A 22,448-nucleotide genomic window follows, 5' to 3' on the forward strand; every position below is an offset into this window, starting at 1 on the left:
CTAGAATGATATTTTTTATGTTCATGTTCACTTATTTCACTTTAATGGCAATTCAAATGACCTATTAATTGTCATTAAAGTGAAATTACTGAACTTAAATATACGAGCGTATTTTAAATAAATACGATCTTTCGGTCATGTCATCGTGAGGTCACCGTGATATATAGTATATATATATATATATATATATATATATATATATATATATATATATATATATATATATATATATATATATATATATATATATACTTTTTAACCGCAAATGCTCCTCTTATTAAAATAGCATAATAGGGGCACTTTAATCTATTTTTGAATATATTATTAGACAAAAAATTAACTAGTTCATTGAACCAAGAACAATAGACAGTGTACAGTCTATATTGTGCAGTATGCAGTATACTAATATTTCACAAGAACATGACGATAGTTCAGGATTCCTTCCTGCATGGTTTGAACCTTTTGGTTCACACCACATTTCTTACATCTCCCCTACTTGTAACTAAACCATACTATAAGTACCTCCACTGCCACGTATACTGCTTCTACACTCAAAGTACACAATTAACAGACATTAAAACTACTTAAGTGACTTAAGGTGATGTTTAATTGCATCCTCTGGGCTGCATGTATCGCACTAGTATCCATATAGCCAACGTTTGTACAGAATGGCGCTGTGCACGGACAGAGCCACGTTTGTGGCCACCAGGGAAGGAGATATTTTAGAGTGTGCTCGAGGGAAAGTGTCCTTTTCTGTGCTTGGATAAAGACTCTGTGTGGTTCCGACACACTATTCCATGTCTTTGTGGTGAGGTGGGGTTTCATAGGTGGGTCCGAGTGTTAGCGACAGCTAGGCTACGGTACAGTAGACGAGTATAGCCAGACAGATGTCTGCCTCTGGGGTGTTATTGCAGCCAGGCCGCAAGAGACCTCATTTGAGCACCGTAGACGCTAACAGTCACGCAACCTTGAACCGTGGGTGGCTTTACTGAAAGGTTTTAGTAAGAAATAAGGTGCGTCCCAATTTGCGTACTTGTGCACTATTTTATGTCGTTTTGTAGTATAAATAATGTGAGGAGTGTGTTCACACTAAGGATTCCAAAGAGAGAAAGTGCACTTCAAACACCCAGAAGTGAGAAATGTTGGTCACTTCAAGCAATCAACTAGGGCTGAAATGATTAGTCGACATTATCGACAATAAAAAATAGTTGACAAATATTTTTGTTGTCGAATAGCCTTTTGATCTCACATTACCTATTTTAAGAGCTTGCAATAACGTGGTTTGACCAGTGGGGCGCTGCTGTAATATCAATAAAAAATGTAAAATACAAAAAAACACAATACACCAACAGACCAGACAGAGCAGGTTACTTTTAAATATAAAACAAAGTCTCAGCTTTTAAATTCTGTCAATTTTACTATGAAATTCAAACAATGATTGTGGTTTTGTGGCTCTTTTTAATGTTGCGTGACGGATAGCGCCTCAGTTTAAGCGGCACGTTTGAAGAGGAAGAACCTTTTATTCCCCTTTACTACTAGTTTCAGCACGAAATAAACATGAATGAACATCAGAAGGTATGTTGATAGATACTGTTCAACTTACTTAAATGTATCCTGTTTCAATTAATTGCTCAATCAGTGTTTCAACCGCAGAAAGACGTCAATAATTAATTGATTATCAAAATAATTTAGGGATGCACCGATATGAGAATTTTGGTCGATACCGATAATTCTTTATATTTGAAAGCCGATAACCGATGTATAGGCCGATAAATCTAAATCCAATTTGTTTTTTTTTTTGTTTTTTGATAACAAAAACAAAAGTCTCACCATTAAAAGCCATTTCCCAAGCATTTTCTCATTAATATTTTATGTAGCCTATGGGACATGTTGCACTTAACTGTATTTTCCTTTTTGAAGTTATTTCAATCATATTCCAAGCAATTCAAAAAACCATCATGGTGAACAGTGTGCATCTGAAGTGTCTCAGCTGAAGGAAATATTTACCAACATTATTTATCAGCCAAATTTTCTTATTGGGCCAATAACGATAACATTAAAGATGAACATATATCGGCCGATACCGATATGGTGGCTGATATATTGTGCATCATTAGAATAATTGTTTGTTGCATCCCTACACTCTTTGCGAAGCGGAGATGAAGGGGCTATCAGACTCCAACTGTATAAAATTCATAGACTACATAGTTGAGTGTATAGTGAGTTATTTGGGACACAACTTTAGTTTAGAGCGGGAGTGCTAAGCATGTTTAGCTTATGCGGCCAACTTGACTGTCCTTTAAAACGAATGAATCGAAAATAATATCACGTTGATTTAAAAAAATTTGGAATAGCATACTACTCTTACTATCTTATGGATTTCTGTTACAATGTCTTCAAGGACTTTTTGAGGCATCAGAGTTTTGGGTTAAAGGGCTTTGCAATGGAGGAACAGAAATCTCTCAGGTTTCATTAAAAAATATTATCTTCATATGTGTTTCGAAGATGAACGAAAACCTTATGGGTAGAAATAGTACAAGCAGTAGGCTAAGTATGCAAAATAATTGGTCATTTAATTAATTTATTCTTTTTTTTTTCTAGACTGAAAGGTTTTAGTGAGAAACAAAGTTTAGAGTGGGAGTGTTAATTGTTAACTAGCCTAATTTGTCAAATATGAATATTGGGGTTGTTTTGGCAGCAGTGCCTATCCTCGCTGGAACTGCATTCTGAGCAAGGCTGAGAAGAATGCTAATGGTATCAAGAGTGGTGATCTCTGACACGCGTTCACTTTAAACGCCAGTTGACGATTCTTGAACTTCACTTGAGGTCACGCAAGTTTGACCTGTGAGTGGTTGGCCTGCAGGCTTTACATAAAGCGCATTTCTGAATGTGAGCACTATTTGATATTCAACTCATGCATCAAATATGAGGCTTATGCTGCTGTTTCACAAATGCATCATTTTTAATTATGTCGGTACTATCAATTAAATATGCCAACAATGCAGACTCTTCAAGTCTTCAAGTCAGCACTGTACAATAGACAGCTGAATGAATGTTGTTGCGCAAATGCATGACTAACAATCCATTGCTTAAGTCTGTCATGCCACTATATGCGTAAGAGGGGAAAAAGAGCTTGGTTTGTGTTGAATAGGTCCGTCTGCTTTGTGAAATCATACCAGATGACTTCTGTATGAGTGGATCTGTCAGAGCTCATGAGAGGTATTTAAACTGAAAGGTAGACGCATGTATGTATGTTTTAAAATACGTCATGGTATAAGAATGTGAAATATTCACCAAAGGGGAATTGAGGGCATAGAGAGCGCATTTACTGAGGAGAGGAGAACACTTACTTTCAGCAACAAGAAGTGGTCAGATCAAGGATGCGGGTTTATCGCACTACGTTCATTTTTTAATTTTGTTCTTTTTTCGGGGGCAAATTTAGGAAGTTCAGTTCTTTGTTCATCATTATTTGCTTATGGGAAATACTACGTGTATTGACGTATATAGAGTAAATGTCGCAGACTTTAGAAATGACTGACCCGTATTTCAGTCCAAAATCTAAAGAAGGAATTAAGAAATTATATTTTGCTCAAAGAAAATTAAGCCTAAGATTTTTTTTCCACACCAAATAAGTACATTTCCACTAAAATAATGTGGAAAAAAAAATCAATAATTATATATTTAATTTTAGAAGTATTTATACATTATAGAAGCTTTTAATGCATGCAGATTTAAATCAGGGTTGTTACTATTAACTACAAATATTACAAACTATTTTTTTTTTTTTTTTTTACTATAAAACCTAGACGAAAATCAGAAATGTTGCCTTGCCAACTAAATGACATAAAATATATTTTAACAAAAAAAAAACTGATATAAAAATAAATCAAAGCTAAATAGAAACAAATAAAGTTGACAAAACTACATAAAAAAATTATACTTAAATGAAAGTCTACTTAAAATAAATCTAACAACTAATTTAAAATATGCCTAAACTAGTGCTGTCAAATCAATTTATCGCAATTATTCGCATCTATATATATATGAATATATAAAATTTGCTTAATTGTTGGGAAAAATATCGTAAGGGAACAAAAATATGCGTCATTTTCTCTTTCGGTCATGTCATCGTGAGGTCACCGTGAAAGACATGTTCCTCGATCAATCATATTTTGTTGATCCTAGAATAACATTCCTGTCCTAAAATTTAGTCCTTACCCTATCCCTACCCCTAAACCTAACTCTACCCATAACTTTTCCCTAAAATCAGAGGGGAATGATAGGTGAATAACACTGATGTCGAAGCACCCCTGGTTCTAAGCCTAAACTTGACATAAACTATAAACTTGTCCCTCAAATCTGATTGGTTGATTGGAAAGTTGTTCCAGGATCAATAAAGATGTTGATCAAGGAACATGCGGTACTTGGTAAAATCACATTCACCGTCATCGTGAGGTTCATCCAATGAAGTTTACGAGCTGTCTCTGATGTGACTGATCATTCAGTTCTTGTGAGAGGAAGAATAAAGGGCTTTAGTGTCTAAATGCAGTGATTTGTAGTAACATAAGCCGCGCGAGCGGTTCTGGTTCAGATCAAGTTAAGACGTGTGCGGATCAGAGGCCAGATCTAATTGCACGTTGAATTCAATCTCTCTTGGCTTTTTCACGAGGCGTCAGCCAAAAAGCCCTATCATGCAGATTCCACTGCGACTGCTGAAACATTCCGACCGTTCCGTGTGGGAGCCGGGAATGTGGAAGAGGAAAGAGGCTGAGAAAGGGAAGGATGAAGGGAAGGCCTGGGTGGTGATTTAGAGGAAACAGGGGAACCAGCACTCTCTCTCCATCAGCAATGACATCACTTTATTCACGCTGATGATGACTTCCTGTCAGAGTCGAGGAGAACTAATGTAAACACAGGTGTAGAAGTGTCCTCTACTGATAGAAATTATACTTAATATAGCCTACCTTTAGTGATAAGTGATTACTAAAGACATTATAATATTAGTTACAGAATAAAAGTACAATAATTACATATTAATAATTGATAATTAAAATATTTGATAATTAATTAATATTTAATACACATGTATTTTAATAATAATAATAAAAATACAAATTCTAAATGATAATATCCTTATTATACAAATATAACACATAAAATGTCATATTTTAGTAATGTCTGTAATGTTAACAATATTATAATGCAATGTTATTTAATTATTCAATTTACATTTATTTTATAGTAAATCACTGTAATATCTGAAAATACCTTTGTAATGTATAATGACTTTTAATAATATAAAATAGACATACCATAAAAATAAAATACAAAATTATATATATATATATATATATATATAATATTTAAGATTTAATAAGAGTTTGAAGATTCTCTTATGCTTTTAATTACTTTTCATTACACAGACTTGTTTTAATATGCAAATAAATATTTATCATATTAGAACGAAGCAGCTTGAACTTTTTTTTTGGAGGGGGGGGGGGGAATTCTATTCATTTTTATTCTAACATTTAATGCAAATCACAGTCACCATAATATGAATAATATCTGCAGACACACATTCCACTGAGAGGTCGATCCAGCTTTTCACTCCAAGTTTTGAATGAGTCACGGAAACCCCGGCGTCTGAGACAGGAAGAGACTGACGCATGGAAACCTTCCTCACCAAAACATCAACAACATGCAGAAACAAAACAAACCCGAGTGGAGAGGCTTAAAACTCCCGCCTCTTGTTTTCACTCTACTATGTTGTGATCGACCTCAGTGAGTCGGCAGGCCAACACCAAATGAATGATTCATTGAAACAAAACGGAGAGCACATGTGGACACACGTTTAATCTGCCCAACTGGCTCGGCCTCAACACAGGAATTCACCATCACTAAAACAGCCGCCACACACGCACAGCTCAAAAGAGCCAGAGAACAGTTTAGTCACAGGTCCATCTTAAACCAGATACTCAAACTGTCTGTGTGCAACAACAACAAAAAAAGAAAAAGATATTTAAATGATGTCAAACGAAATCAAGATGATACATTTCCACATACAATATTCAGATGTTGACTCATTCTGTGCCGCCCTCGGTCTTCAGTGTCACATGATCTTTCAGAAATCCTGATGCTCAAGAAACATTTCTGATTATTAATGTTGAAAACTGTTTTTTTTTTTCAGGATTGTTTGATGAATAGAAAGTCCCAACATCCCAAAAGTGCTCTATTGGATTGAGATCAACCGGCCCCTGGTGTCTGGGGAGAGTTTAGTGAACTCATTGTCAGGTTCAAGAAAGCAGTTTGAGATGATTTGAGCTTTATGACACGGCATGTTATTCTGCTGGAAGAGGCCATCAGAAGATGATACACTGTGTTCATAAAGGGATGGACATGATCAGCAGTAATACTCAGGTTGGCGGTGGTGTTTAAACTAAGGGGCCCAAAGTGTGTGAAGAAAATATCCCACACACCATTTCGCCAACAGCCTGAACCATTGATTCAAGGCCATGCTTTCATGTTGAAATGCCGAATTCTGGCCCAGAAATTGAGACTCATGAGACTCATTGTGGTCTCAGTTTGCTGTTCTTGCTGTGTGAAAATCCCAGTAGATCAGCAGTTTCTGAAACACTCAGACCAGCCCGTCCGGCACCAACAAACATCACTTAAATCACCCTTCTTCCACAGAATTTCAGAAGATCATTTTTTTTGCCATCTCTTCATGCCTAAATGCACTGCGTATCTGGCATGTGATTGGCTGATTAGATATTTGAATGGATTTTAATATAGTAAAATGTGTTAAACAGAACTAAGATGCTCATATTGCTAACTGAAAGAGTTATTATATTAGATATGCTAATGACCTTAAAGGAAATCCCTCAGTGTGCGCCTGACGAAGATAAAAAGCCGACGCATCCATATTCTCCGGCAATCTCCAAACAGAATCAAGATGAAACACTCGATACGCTTTTCGGCACGGAAGTGGGTCAGCGTTTGAATATTGTGTGTGGAAAGGCATGTCTATGTATGTGAGAGCTGAAGCCGCTCACTGTGTGTCTATGTGTCATAATAGCAGGGCCAGTCTGACAGGCACCACGTATAATCACTTTAGGGCAAGGAGTTGCACAACAGTGGAGAGGGTAATGCCTGCGGTTTGGGGCCTCGGCAGCCGGCGGGCTCGTAAAAGTGACGGCTACGATATACTCGCACACAAATCCTGGCATCAAGACACATATTTCTCTCTCTCTTTCACGTCCACGCACAGAAATGAGTCGAGAAATGCAGCATGTTGAGTGGTGGCCCCTGTGATCAGTCTGGGTGGCCCCGTCCGTCTCCGCTATCGCTCTCACTCCCTCATTTGTCAGTCAGCAGCAGATGAAGCTCTTCTTTCTCACAGGAAACGTGACATGACGGCTCAAGTCTGCTTCTGAATGAGAGCCGCTTACTAACAAACATCACTTCTGCCGGCAAAGTGCACGCAAAGCCATTTTCTTTTCATCATTCACACCTATATGCAGCAATTATATTTCCAGAATCTTGCGCTGACCTAAATTCACGTAAAAGTGCCAACATACAAGTTCAAAAAGAGCATCAGAGTTTTTCTGTTTTAAAGAGCTCCATGTTTTTATGCTTTTGTATAATTTAAGTGCACTTACAATACTGTTCAAAAGTTTGGAGTTGGTAATAATTTGGTAACACTTTACAATAAGGTTCATTAACTACTTTAGTTAACATGAACTAAGAATGAACAATACTTCTTCAGCGTTTATTAGTTCAAATTAGTTTCAATATTTACTTGTACATTATTAAATTTAAAGGTTGAATTTGTTAAGTAAGGGTTAATGCCCGACGAGGTGTCCATTATCAGGTATTAATGGACGACGGCGAGGCGTGAACCGGTTGCCTCCGCCGAAGTCCATTACTACCTGACAATGAACACCTCGTCGGGCATTAACCCGCTTATACCATGGTCACTTGCCAAATAACACATTTTTAAAACATTAGTTTATATTTTAATTAGTTTTACAATCGAAATCTAAAGTTACAAGTTACAAACAATAACTTGGTTTCCTTGGTTACGCCTGACGGTTTATTTAGGTGTACATTATCACTTTTTAACGGACACCCTGCAGCCAATAAGAATCGAGTATTCACCCAGACCATGGTATAACTAATGTTAACTAATGAACCTTATTGTAAAGTGTTACCAATAATCTTTTTGTGTTTTTGAAAGAAGTCTTTTCTGCTCACCAAGGCTGCATTTATTTGATCCCAAAAACATTAAGAACAGTAAAATTGTGAAATATCACTACAATTTAAAATAACTGTTTTCTTCTGAAATATAATGTAATTTATTCCTGTGATCAAAGCTGTGTTTTCAGCATCATCACTCCAGTCTTCAGTGTCACATGATCCTTCAGAAATCATTTTAATTTGCTGGTTTGATGCTCAAGAATAATTCCTTCTTGTTATTTATTTTCAATAAATGGTCCAGGTGAACCAGGGAGGACGCTTGAACATGAAAATGATCTGTGTAGCTTCTAATTTCAAAAGAACAAAGAAAATCTCGTTTCCCGTGACATGAGCCCTTTAACGAGAATGTTGATTTACAGTAAAGATGAGTTTCTTATGCTGGTGCCGTGCTCACCTACTGCCATAGCAAACAACTCCGTGACTCACTCTGACTCACTCTCCAAGACTATTTGGTTTTAAATGGTCCAATATGTCTACCCTCACCATCTGATGGGCTCTTAAATCTTGCAAAGAGAAGGAAAAACAAACCAGTTGGTGCAAATTCCTTTAGTTGGATTTTTGGAGCTCTAGGTGAGTATTGCGTGATTGAAGTCACGCAACCATTTTGAACATTGTAGAAAGCGCAGCAGGCGGAAAACTGCTACAAACTTTGAGTAATTTTCTACCTAAATACTAATGGAGAAGCCTAAATTTATTTGTGTGGTAAGAGCCGAGGGTGACAAGACGTCCAAGTTTTTGGTGGCCAATCCTTGAAATGTCCATATTGATATATAATATAATATAATATAATATAATATAATATAATATAATATAATATAATATAATATAATATAATATAATATAATATAATATAATAGCAAAATAAATATAATATATTAGATAGGCCTCTCAAATGCATGCGATCCCGATTTCAGTTCTCTTTCACTGCTTATTGCACGGACAAATACACACACAATTAAGTCAAAATGCACATTGTGTGGAGTATTCATAACATAGTCTGTTGTGTCCTACATGAAGGTAAACAGTTAGGAGAAAATCGGATGTGTAACAGTGTATTAGATCTGCACATTCATTCTTAAAGGGACAGCAGCCTCATAAACGGTTGCCGTCTGCTTCATTAATGTTAATTTAAAAACAAATCACTTGACTGTATCTTTAATATGAATACATTTATATTTAAACCATACAGTGAAGACTATACAGTGTTTTATTTTTATATTTGATTATTACATTTCTGTAGTATTTCTTACTACATGTTAAATAAACATAGGCTACTGTAACTGAAAAACATAAAGTTTATTTAATTTGTGTAATTTTTTATTGTATTTGTCCTATTGTTTGTAATCTGCTTCTTTGTTCCTATTTTTAAAATCAAAATAAAATCAAATTGCCTGCTTTGCTTTATTACAGAAGACTGCCAGTCATGTGTGTAATGATTACAGTCAGCTGAAATGGCATTTGTTTTATAATACTGGGTTGACTAAAATGGAAAGAAAAACGAAATAAATTTCTAATTTAATTATTTGGGATTTTTTTCTTCAAGACCAATTAAACTATCTACCGCAGTCTATTAGGAAAAGTAACACAAAACAATAAAGTAGAATCAAATCTATGCAAATATCAAAAATATATGCAAAAAGTTTCAAAATCTAGAATCGTGAGTCACCAAAAGATTCCTACCCTTATAATATAATATAATATAATATTCAAAAGTTTGGCGCCGGGAAGATAAAAAAAAAAAGTATTAATTTCTTTAAAAAAAAAACTACTGATAATAATATAATATAATATTATATATTAATAAGTGCATCACATATGTTGCCATTCCTCGCCATTAATGAATAATGACGACTCTTCCATTGGTTCATGGGAAAATAGTGTCATTTGGATGCATACTTCAAAATCTGACCAGAAGCAGTAGGTCACCAGGGTACTTTTCGGTTATGGCTTTATGAATACTCTGTATTCATTTGACTTATTGCTTTTCACATACTAGGAAAGTTTTGTTTCAGAAGTCCCCTTATAATAAGCCCAAGGCTCCAAACGTCTACATCGCTGCTGGAACATATAATCAGTGGCGAAACTGTCCGACATCATGTATGTCCAAACATTTCCCATCTTTCTCCTTGTATTTATATGTTATGGGGTTGAGGGAGCATGTTGCAACCCAAACAGCAATCCTGCCAACATGCAGCTCTGCGGCCCGTTTCCTCATGCAATCCCCAGCCCTGCTAAACTGAACCACGAGGATGCGATGTTCTTTCCCTGGGCTGCGGTCAGTGGTCTGCCGAGATAACAGCGTGTTCAGCCCACAGCGAGGGCAGTTACGCCACCCTGTCACACTGCCCGGACAGGCAGATGGGCACAGGAGGGTGTGGGGAGAGGCAATGCTAACCCCCGTTGGCTCTGTCGAGCCCCAAAATACTTCCCCCTCCACCTCGTCGACCAGTTTAAATTCAGCAGATGGTTTCAAAGGTCGGCTGCGGACTTGCCGGAACTGTCCTACTTGGAAGGGTTTACCACAGTGCACTCTTACATCATAGGTGAGGGAACTCAGATTGCTATGTAACGCGGCTCAAAATACACTGCCTTGCCTAAGTTCATTGTTGATAAATGAAATAAGAACAACTGTTAGTAAACTTGAGTCAGAGTTCAGGCTCTGACAATTTCTTTCCATTTGGAAATTGTGTTGCTCTTGAGAACAGACTCTATAATGACGATGAATAGTTTGAGTCTGATTTCTCCGGACCACCAAGCACTTGCGGGAGAGCAGAAGCCTGCAGAACATTTTATCATTGCCAGCTAATATGTCCCTTGGATCTCACGGTACTTGAAGAATATCAAACATTGCTCTTGTTTAATTCCCTTTTGTCTGTCAGTGGTCTGTTCAGTCTGGAGAAGGGTGCAGCATAAATCTCCGCTTCTTGTCTCTGGTTCTTCTTGCCTTCTCTGAGGTCACAGAGGTAAACAAGAGCATTGAAGCAATACAGGGTCAGGTACCAATCTCAACTTCCATGAAAATAAAATGTCAAGCCAACTCATTTCTGTTTTCATGAGCTTAAAGCAGGGGTGTTCAATCCTGCTCCTGGAGGGCTACTATCCAGCAGAGTTTAGTTCAAATCCTAAATAAACACACCTGAATCGGTTAATAAAGGTCTTTAGGATTGCTGTGAACTTCAGGAAAGTGTGTTGGGGCAGAACTCTGTGGAACATTGGCCCTCCAGGAGTACCACTTTTTATTCCCATTTATTCTCTCAAATTGTTTCAAATATGTAAGCTTACACAAAAGGTGATATTGAAGAATATCCTGGCCTTTTTCCATATAATGGAAGTAAACGAGGACTGGGACTTTCTGGCTCCAAAACTATGAAAAAGGACTGTAATATATGACTTGTGAGATATATTATAAAGCCATTCAATAGATTTGTGACATACCAACATTTAAGTCAATATTCACTGAAAATCTTACTCTCCAGTTAGGCTAGCTGTTAATCGTTGTGACTGGATCACTGAGTTGACCAATGAAAGAGAAAACGTACATGTATCAGTTTGACTCCGGAGTCCTAAATCATTCCAACCGCTTTTCTACCTAGATAAATTGATTCATTGAACATTTAAAGGGTAACTTTCGCCAAAATGCAACCTAGGGTCTTTTTTGTTAATCTACCCGAGGCAAACTTTCGTTTAAAAGCATAATTAGGATGGAAACGCCACTTTTAAGTTTGACCGTATTTTTGTTTTCGGTCAAATTGTCTTTTGAATGGGAGTGAATGGGGCACTTCTATGATAGCATCAAAATCGCTATTTTTAAAACACTAAGAAGGCTCGACACAACATGAAACTGTGCTCGAAGTATCACCAGAGGCTCTATACATGAACTCCAGCATTGAGAACATTGTTTGTGTACACAGAGTTTACTAAAAAGAAAGGTTTTGATCAACTCACTGTAGCTGTGTCCGCCGGCATTTTGACAGTCAAAAATAGTCAATCTCCGAATGTGAATGAACTAACTCTGAATTTTAGTATTGTTTCTTATATGAGAATCCTTTTTCAAATACAAGGTCAATATTGATTTTCACGAACGACAAAACAATAAATTATCCTTGAATTTATATGGAACTAAGCTTTAAGAGCTTTCCATCTTTACTCTCCTCCCTGTTACGTTGCATTCAGAGATCGACTATAAAGCTTAGTTCCATATAAAATTCAGAGTTAGTTCATTCACATTCGGAGATTGACTATTTTTGACTGTCAAAATGCCGGCAGACACAGCTACAGTGAGTTGTTCAAAATCTTTCTTTTTAGTTAACTCTGTGTACACAAACAATGTTCTCAATGCTGGAGTTTATGTGTAGAGCCCTTAGTGATACTACATGTTGTGTCGAGCCTTCTTAGTGTTTTAAAAATAGCGCCCCAAGTGCCCCAAAAAGTGCCCCAAGCACTCCCATTCAAAAGGCAATTTGACCGAAAACGAAAATACGGCCAATCTTAAAAGTGTAGTTTCCATCCTAATTATGCTTTTAAACAAAAGTTTGACTCGGGTAGATTAACAAAAAAGACCCTAGGTTGCATTTTGGCGAGAGTTACCCTTTAAGCCGGGGACACACTTAGTGACTGTCGGGCCGATTATGAAAGTAATTTGATATGCGCGGAGTCGTGTGCAGTCAGTGTTCACAGTTGGTGTTTAAAATCTATTGCAGTGTATGGAAACAGTCTGTAAGTGTGTGTTCAGTCAGTCTTAGAATGTTTCAGCTGGTTGATAAGTGTGTCCCCAGCATTAATTGAATTCAAAATCCAACTCCAATTATTTGTTGCCCATTCAGATGTTGTTACTAATTGTCTCACAAACTTTCATGAACGCGCCAAAGAGAGAAAGTCAAGACCTTCAGTGAAAAAATGAATCCCATCTCTTCCACACACAAACTGATCGAATTGGAATACAGTTCTGTGAGTCATGTGGACCACATTTATGCTGCTTTTTAAATCATTTTGGAGTTTGAAAGCCTCATGTTCACTAGGATAGTGACCAGGATGTTCTTCAAAATAACAAATTATTTTGTTCCACAAAAGAATGGAAGAGGAAGGCGAGTGAATAAACATTTTTGGAAGAACTATCTCTATTTAAAGTAGGGGTGTCCAAATCTTGAGCAGGATTGGATTCCCCTGCTTTAAAGAGTCTGAAGTAAACCAAACAAGCCTTTCAAACTAAACGCTCCTTTCTTCATACATGACACTTTCACACACATATGCGCTTGCATACGTACACACCACTACTCGCATGCCAGGAATAGTGATTCAGCATTTCATACATTCACCATAACAGGGTGTAGACAGAAAGGACAGCGATACCTCAAGCTGGATTTATTGGTTTTAAAAGAGGTTTATTGCAAGACTAAAGCCTGAAATAGAACATGCTACGAAATTACATGTTCACCGGCCCTTATACGTCAGCTTGTTGGGTCTGCATTAGGAAAGGCAGGTCACATTAGTGCACAAGAGGGGCAGAGACGCCCCCCCGTCCTGTTCACGCTCCGCTGAAGGAGCTCCACTGACTAACAAGTGGCACCAGACTTTGGCCCGAAGCGCTCGGATTCCAGTAAACGTTTCATTATGCAACCTTTAATGAGTGTCGCCTTATCTGAACTCCAGCAAAAGCGCGTGTGTCGGGCAGCCGGAGCCCGAGGAGATGGGCGAGGTATCTCTATCCGTCACTTTGGCTTTTCACAGCTTTCGCAGTTAAAAAATAACAGCCGACGACCCACTTTTCTGCAGAGTCATATTCGATTAAGTGTTAGCGGCCCGTGCGTAAGCGCAAAACGACAACCGGAAGAGAGGAGAGGAAGGAGGTGAGAACGGAGGGGGAGGTCAAGGGCGTTTGGACGGATGTTGGTATCCAAACTGCACTGTCCCAGCAGGAGCTTCATAAGCAAGACACAGATTTCCTTGAGCCAAAGTATGTGATTCTTGGAATGATGTTCCAGCTAATGTTCTCGGCTCTTCAGGGAATGAACTGAGGAGGAGGCAATGTGAAAACATAACAGGGAGCGGGTATGGGCACACGGAACCCAAAGCTCTCTGAAAAATGCCTTATAATTATCAACTCTATATTCAATTATAAATAAATATAAGAAGTAATAATAATAATAAATGAATTAATGTTTATGCATTTGCCTTATATGCAATGTAACTGTTTCTATACAACTCAATGTCTCTGTTTAAGAGTTGATTATTATATAAATTTGATTAATTTATCGATTATTAAGTAAACGTTATTTTTGGTTTCGGTTTCCAGCTAAACTGAAACTTTCATTTCAGTTGGAGAATCATTCAAATAAATAAACATTTAAGGGGTATATTAAAGTTCAGTTTATTATGTCATAAATATTAATTAAACAACACTTCCGAAAAGAAAAAGAGAAAACCACTCACTGTAGACACTAACACTCTTTATTACGGACTGAATACTACAGTACTGTCTTGAAATGATGAATGCACGATTTTTGTTTGCAAATATAATTACTTGTTTTTATTTTTCAAATATTTTAAGTAAACACACACTAAACTTTTTACAAAACACATTTTAGCCATATTAATAAAATAATAATAACAGTAATAATACTACTTGTTATTATTATCATCATCATCATTTTTATTATTTAAATTGTAACACTCATTTCAGCGTATTTATTAATCTCATAAACTATCAATTATATTATTATAATTATTATTATTACCATTAATTTCATTCCGACATATTTATAAATCTCATATACTATTGGTCATTCCATTGTCTAGCTATATTATTATTATTAATCTTCAAACTTCAAGCTTTTAAACCAAACTTTCTGGTCCGGCTTTCTCAAGCCAACTGAGAACTTTTTTTTATCTAGTTATTATTATTATTATTCCCCAAGAGAACTTATTATTATTATGGTTCATTTTATACCAGTGTATTTATAAATCTCATATACTATTGGTCATTCCACTCTCTAGTTATGATATTGCCACTGAACCCTGAAAAAAAAACATATCGGCCGCTACTTGAAGTGTCAATCAAAATCTGGCATCCCTAAATGAACTGTAGAATCTCACGAGGCCGAACTGTTTGTGATTGTTTTGAAAGAGGTGATTGGAGGAGGGTTTATCACAGGAGTGATAGTGTGACGTCCCACAGGACAGGAACATCGATCGGGGACATCAAAGAGCGCACAAGTGATTGGCGACAGCGGCCTGCGTCAAATATTTACACTGCGAGAGTGACGTATGTTTCATAGATCTAGCAAGAGCAACACAGCACAGATCAAGCCCAACCGTCTAGGCATGTTTGTTCAGAAACACTCAGAGACCTCATATCACGTGCAACCTTTCAAACCCAACACATGCAAGAGCACTCGAGTTGACCACTCCACAGCACAGACACATGATATACACCACAGGAACCATCGGACGCATTTGCAGTCAAAGCTGGGGCCTGTGCAAAATCTGAACTGAAACATGGGTTGAGACCTTGAACGAAACTCAAACCTAGACTGAACGTGTGGACTAGTGGTTAGTGCACGTGCCTATTCATAACCGAAGAGTTGAAATGCTGAAATAGCCAAAGTAAATAAAACAGAAATGATCAGGTTTGAAATCTGAACAAATGTGTCTGATGGCAAACGATGTGCTCTGCGGAGAAGAGGAGAGCGATCATGTCAAGCTGCTCACAGATGACTGACTCACTATAGGTTTTATAAACTATTAATAGAGGACATTTGTCATTGAGTAAAATGAAACATGCTGAAAACAGTATGTTTAAATGTGTAAATTTATGTACAGATATCATAACATTTATTACAGTCAGAATTTTAAAAGGAATATATAATGACAATTAAATTGTATTATTATTTAATTAATTTTATTTGATTTATTATATAAAAATAAATATATTATAAATCATATTTAAATAATATTAATAAAATAAAAAATGACAAATGAAAAATAGGTTATATTACATTTTGTAGATTTATATATTCAGATTATTATTTATATTAAATAAAAAATTTGATTATATATATATCTCCACATTAAATAAATATAATAAATAATATATATAATTTGTATTTATATAATTATATATAATTTACTCAATGACTTATTACTATTTTATTTAATATAAATATTGTATGTAATAATTTATTTAAATACATTTTATTGATAATTAATACTTGATTTAATTATTAATTTATAAATGATAATTTATATATAATTTTATATATATAATGTGTTAATAATCTCATTATTCCTTTGCATTGTACAATAATTGTTTGCATATATATATATATATATATATATATATATATAATTAATCTAAAACTTTAATATTTTATTATAATTATAAATATTTTATTTTTTTAATTTATGAATAAGAAATCATTTATTTAATTAGCCTAGCAATTTATATTAGCTTATAAATTAGTTATGTATAATTTTAAATTAATAATTTATTTCATATATATATATATATATATATATATATATATATATATATATATATATATATATATATATATATATATATATATACACACTCATCTAAAGGATTATTAGGAACACCTGTTCAATTTCTCATTAATGCAATTATCTAGGCTAATCAACCAATCACATGGCAGTTGCTTCAATGCATTTAGGGGTGTGGTCACAATCTCCTGAACTCCAAACTGAATGTCAGAATGGGAAAGAAAGGTGGTTTAAGCAATTTTGAGCGTGGCATGGTTGTTGGTGCCAGACGGGCCGGTCTGAGTATTTCACAATCTGCTCAGTTACTGGGATTTTCACACACAACCATTTCTAGGGTTTACAAAGAATGGTGTGAAAAGGGAAAAACATCCAGTATGCGGCAGTTCTGTGGGCGAAAATGCCTTGTTGATGCTAGAGGTCAGAGGAGAATGGGCCGACTGATTCAAGCTGATAGAAGAGCAACTTTGACTGAAATAACCACTCGTTACAACCAAGGTATGCAGCAAAGCATTTGTGAAGCCACAACACGCACAACCTTGAGGCGGATGGGCTACAACAGCAGAAGACCCCACCGGGTACCACTCATCTCCACTACAAATAGGAAAAAGAGGCTACAATTTGCACGAGCTCACCAAAATTGGACAGTTGAAGACTGGAAAAATGTTGCCTGGTCTGATGAGTCGATTTCTGCTGAGACATTCAGATGGTAGAGTCAGAATTTGGCGTAAACAGAATGAGAACATGGATCCATCATGCCTTGTTACCACTGTGCAGGCTGGTGGTGGTGGTGTAATGGTGTGGGGGATGTTTTCTTGGCACACTTTAGGCCCCTTAGTGCCAATTGGGCATAGTTTAAATGCCACGGCCTACCTGAGCATTGTTTCTGACCATGTCCATCCCTTTATGACCACCATGTACCCATCCTCTGATGGCTACTTCCAGCAGGATAATGCACCATGTCACAAAACTCGAATCATTTCATATTGGTTTCTTGAACATGACAATGAGTTCACTGTACTAAAATGGCCCCCACAGTCACCAGATCTCAACCCAATAGAGCATCTTTGGGATGTGGTGGAACGGGAGCTTCGTGCCCTGGATGTGCATCCCACAAATCTCCATCAACTGCAAGATGCTATCCTATCAATATGGGCCAACATTTCTAAAGAATGCTTTCAGCACCTCGTTGAATTAAGGCAGAATTAAGTACGTAGAATTAAGTACGTAGAATTAAGGCAGTTCTGAAGGCGAAAGGGGGTCAAACACAGTATTAGTATGGTGTTCCTAATAATCCTTTAGGTGAGTGTATATATATATATATATATATATATATATATATATATATATATATATATACATTTTATTTATTATTACTATTTAAATATTCAGATATATTAAAACAGGCATCAAAACAGAACAACAGTGACAAACCATTGATTTAACTGAAGCTTAAGAGTTAGTAAACATCAGATTTATCTCAAAGGAATGTGTACTTAGCGTCTGGTATTCACTTTGAACTGTATTCCCTTCTTCACTAAACAACCAATGTGACCATTTAACCGATGTTCAGTTAGTCTTTAGTCTGTAAATTTCACATGACAAAGTTCGCCAACATCTTGTTACGAAAATGCATCAGTGCTTCAGACTAACTGACACTGGATTTCAGTGGATTGTGGGAACTGGATAAAGGGTGACCCGAGTACGGTAACCTGGCTTTAAGAATTTACCCTTTGGAGGTGTGACATTAACCGCCCGAAAGTTACTTACTGTCGAATCCTCAGAACTGAAGCCCATGTGTGCAAGAAGCAGCACTGATACATTTCTGCCCCTCTCACCCTTGCCTTTTTCTCTCAGTGAACACAGCTCTCGGGAGAGAACAAAGCTGGCTAAAAGACTGCCTGGAGGGATTTCACTACTCATTTTTAAAAGTCATGCAATATGACAAAAGCATTTTAAAATGACCATGCAGTCTCTCAATTAGTTCATTAAAAAAATAAAAATGTATTTTTTTAATAAAGTGTTATTATTCTCAGTTTAGCCTATTATTAATATTATTATTTGAAACATCAAATGTAAATTAAACAACAAAATAATAGTTTTAATTCAATTTGAATTATCAATATAAATGTAAAAGTTTCCATACATTTTAATCAATTTTTTTTTGGTTTCACTAGTTCATTTTAAAGGTCATGCAATATGACAAATACATTTTAAAAGTACAAATAGACCATGCAGTCAATAACTAATTAAAAATTATATTAATTAGTCTTATTATTATCAATTTGTTGTTGTCATTATTATTATAAACATTTTAATTAAATTTAAATTGAACAATGAAATGATTGTTTTAATAAAATTGTAATTAAATCTAAAATTAATTATTAGCAAAAAATGTAAAAAAAATATATAATTATTAATTATAATATGTATTACTATATTATTATTAATTTTAACCAATGTTTTGGTTTCACTAGTTCATATTAAAGGTTATGCAATATGAAAAATATATATTTTAATTAAAGTTTAATTAAAACGTATTATTACTCAATGTATTATTTTATTAATATGATAATATTAATGACATTTAAATGAAACAATGAAACAGTTGATCTAATACATTTTTAATTAAATCTAAAATGAATTATCAATAGTATTATTTTCTTTGAAAAATCATTTTCGATTTGTATTAAATAATTGGTTAATTGATTATTTTAAATGTAATTTAAAACGTTTAAAATAATAATAATAATACATTATGGAAAATGATTATTATACTACATTTTATTAAAATAATAATAAATCTAAAATGAATACCTCATCAAAGATTGTTTTCCCCCTTGACACCTCTGGTTTCTTCATAGTAATATTTTAAACATGCTTCTTCTGTAAAGATGCATAAAAAAAAGATGCACAGTAAAAAGCTCTATACAAATAAATATGAATTATAATTGTTTTCATTATTATTATTATTATTAAAAATATATATACAAATAATTATAAATATTTAAAATCATAAAATAATTGAAGTGGAGCATGTCACACTGTAGGATACTACTTTTACTGTTTGTCACACACACACACACACACACACACACACACACACACACACACACACACACAAAAACCTGCATGTTCGTAGTGTCAATGAAAAAGCTGCATTATCCAGGATGGAGACCGTGGCCAAGTGACCTGACAAAGTCACTATATAATGCTCACTTTAACCCCATTTAGTCAACATAAACAGTACGAATAAACAAGGCGACCTTAAACACATTAACACTCGTGGATTATATTAGTCATTCCCCAACAAAAAAACTAAATGACGTCTATCTCTACAGTAACTCTTCCAGATGACTTAAAACGACTCAGTGATGTTCAACTCCTCTCAGCCTCTCCCTCCTTTCAGCACACTGGTTTGAACTGACAGAAGCTGATCTACGGTCAGATGCGTGTGTGTGAAAAGCCCCCGAGGAAACTGATCATTACCAGCGCCACATTGTTTATGAGATCAGAATAAAATTGAACAGTTCCTGCGGGAAATTTCCTGTGGTTTCTCAAAAACATTGCCCCATTATGAGTCACATACTGAGCATCCAATCACGGCACAGATTCAACAGATCATATCAGTTTTACAACCACAACACAAACACACACACACACACACACACACACACACACACACACAGAGATTTGACCTTGGGTTTATCAGATGTGCTTCCGATAACAATGCGAACGCCACAGAGTGCTGCCCGTGCTACTAAGAGTAATGTGTCGTCAGAGGTAGGCACACGCATGCGTATTCGGGTCATCAATGCCTACGCCTCCACAAGGGACGCACAAAAGCATGACAATTGTGGAATGCTGGCACACAGACACAATAAATCAGAGTGCGGGGCGGATCCTTACTTGCACGCGTAGCATACTTGGCAAATACCTGAGGGGTATTGACGGTTAATCCCGCGGATATTAATAGCGTGTTTTGTGATGATGCACTACACCTAACAACACAACTTTGGACCCACTTAACAATGAGGTTTCCATGGATATGAGAACCACTGTTTTCCTGTTTCTCCGGTTGCCAGGGTTGTTCAGGCATACCGGTGGTAAAAGCAGGTCACCTTTATTAGGATCCTCCTTATCGCGCATCTTCTGCTTTGTCTTAATCTTGATGAGATATAACCATGACAAAGCTGTTTTATACTTTCACACTATGTGTCACTGCTTATGTCCAACTCTAGTTCCTGTGTATGAAAAGCAATAAAACTTCTTTTCACTTCTTTTTATGAGCCCAAAAAGTTTATTTACCCCATTAAACTTTTTTATTTTTTTATTGACAATGCCAATAGGATAGTTTATCCTAAAATTATATTATATAATACATCTTATTTTTATTTAAAATGAGGTGATTCTCTTGATTAAAGAATATTGTGATAAATTTAGCCATATCTCACGAGAAAACAACTATTTTAGTTAAGGAGTGTCGATTTCGTATGAATTTTGTATGAATTTGAACTTTCATTTTTCAATTTTTCTTTTTAAGAAAATTGAAAATACGGTGAAAACCTGATTCTCTTGATTAAAGAATGTTGCGATAAATTCAACCAGATCTCATGATAAAACAACCATTTTATTTACGAAGTGTAGATTTCGTATGCATTGCGTATGAATCTGAACTTTCCATTTTTCTTTTTGGGAAAATTGAAAATCTGATTCTCTTGATAAATGAATGTTGCGATAAATTCAACCAGATCTCATGAGAAAATTGAATAATGAGATGAAAACCTGATTCTCTTGATTAAAGAATCTACAGCGATAAATTCAACCAGATCTCAGGAAAAAACAACTATTTTAGTTAAAGAGTGTTCATTTCATTTGAATTTCGTATGAATTTGATCTTTTAATTATTTATTTTTTTTGTAAAATAGAAAATACGGCGGAAACCTGATTCTCTGTTCTGATAGAAAAAAAAATTAGATCCCATGGGAAAACAACTATTTCAGTTACGAGGGTGTCGATGAATTCCTACTATGTGATTTGAGATAAGATACAGTTGCTCTGCAAATTTTTAAGGGTGAAATCCAGTCATTTTAATAGGAATCAACGCGAATGGGAATTTTGCGTGAGGGCGAAAGATTTCAAAATTTAAAGGATTATAGTCATGCGGATTCACTAATAACCAACAAAAAGCTGTTTGTTTGAAAGTGACATCTTTATGTGAATTGTGAGCTTTGCTACAATATTGACAATAGTCAGTTCACCCTTTTGCCCTTGAAATTTCATTAATGTGACTGCAACTTTAGGGGCTCTGGCAATGGTCTGGGTCCAAATCTTGATCTTGTCCTAACTCCAACGACCTCTACCTGTAAATGTTGAAAGATCCTACAAGCCCTGGCAGTCCACAAGCACCTATAACACTTGTTCCTCGGGACCTGTCATGTGACAAGGGTCAACACTTGAACTATTGACTGCGCTGAACCACCTCACTACGCGCTGCCTGTAATGAGAGCCAATCATCTGTCCTACACAACAGTGAATGGAGACTATTGACAATCCCATGACAATCCTAAAACAATAAGTGAAGGATGCACCAAAAAAAAAAAAAAATCAACCCTGAAACGAGACAACATCTTTTTTGTTTTCAAAACAGCTGGAAGGGAGCGCAACTCAATGGGAGCCAATGGTAACCAAGACGC

General features: G+C 35.7%; 1 protein-coding gene across 1 annotated transcript in view; it reads right to left on the reverse strand.

The window, feature by feature from the left end:
- foxo1a (forkhead box O1 a) overlaps positions 1-22,448 on the reverse strand; it is a 44,685-nt gene that overhangs the window by 20,654 nt on the left and 1,583 nt on the right. The window lies entirely within an intron of this gene.

This window comes from Scardinius erythrophthalmus, assembly GCF_964197995.2.
Source record: "Scardinius erythrophthalmus genome assembly, chromosome: 7".
NCBI classification, from domain to species: domain Eukaryota; kingdom Metazoa; phylum Chordata; class Actinopteri; order Cypriniformes; family Leuciscidae; genus Scardinius; species Scardinius erythrophthalmus.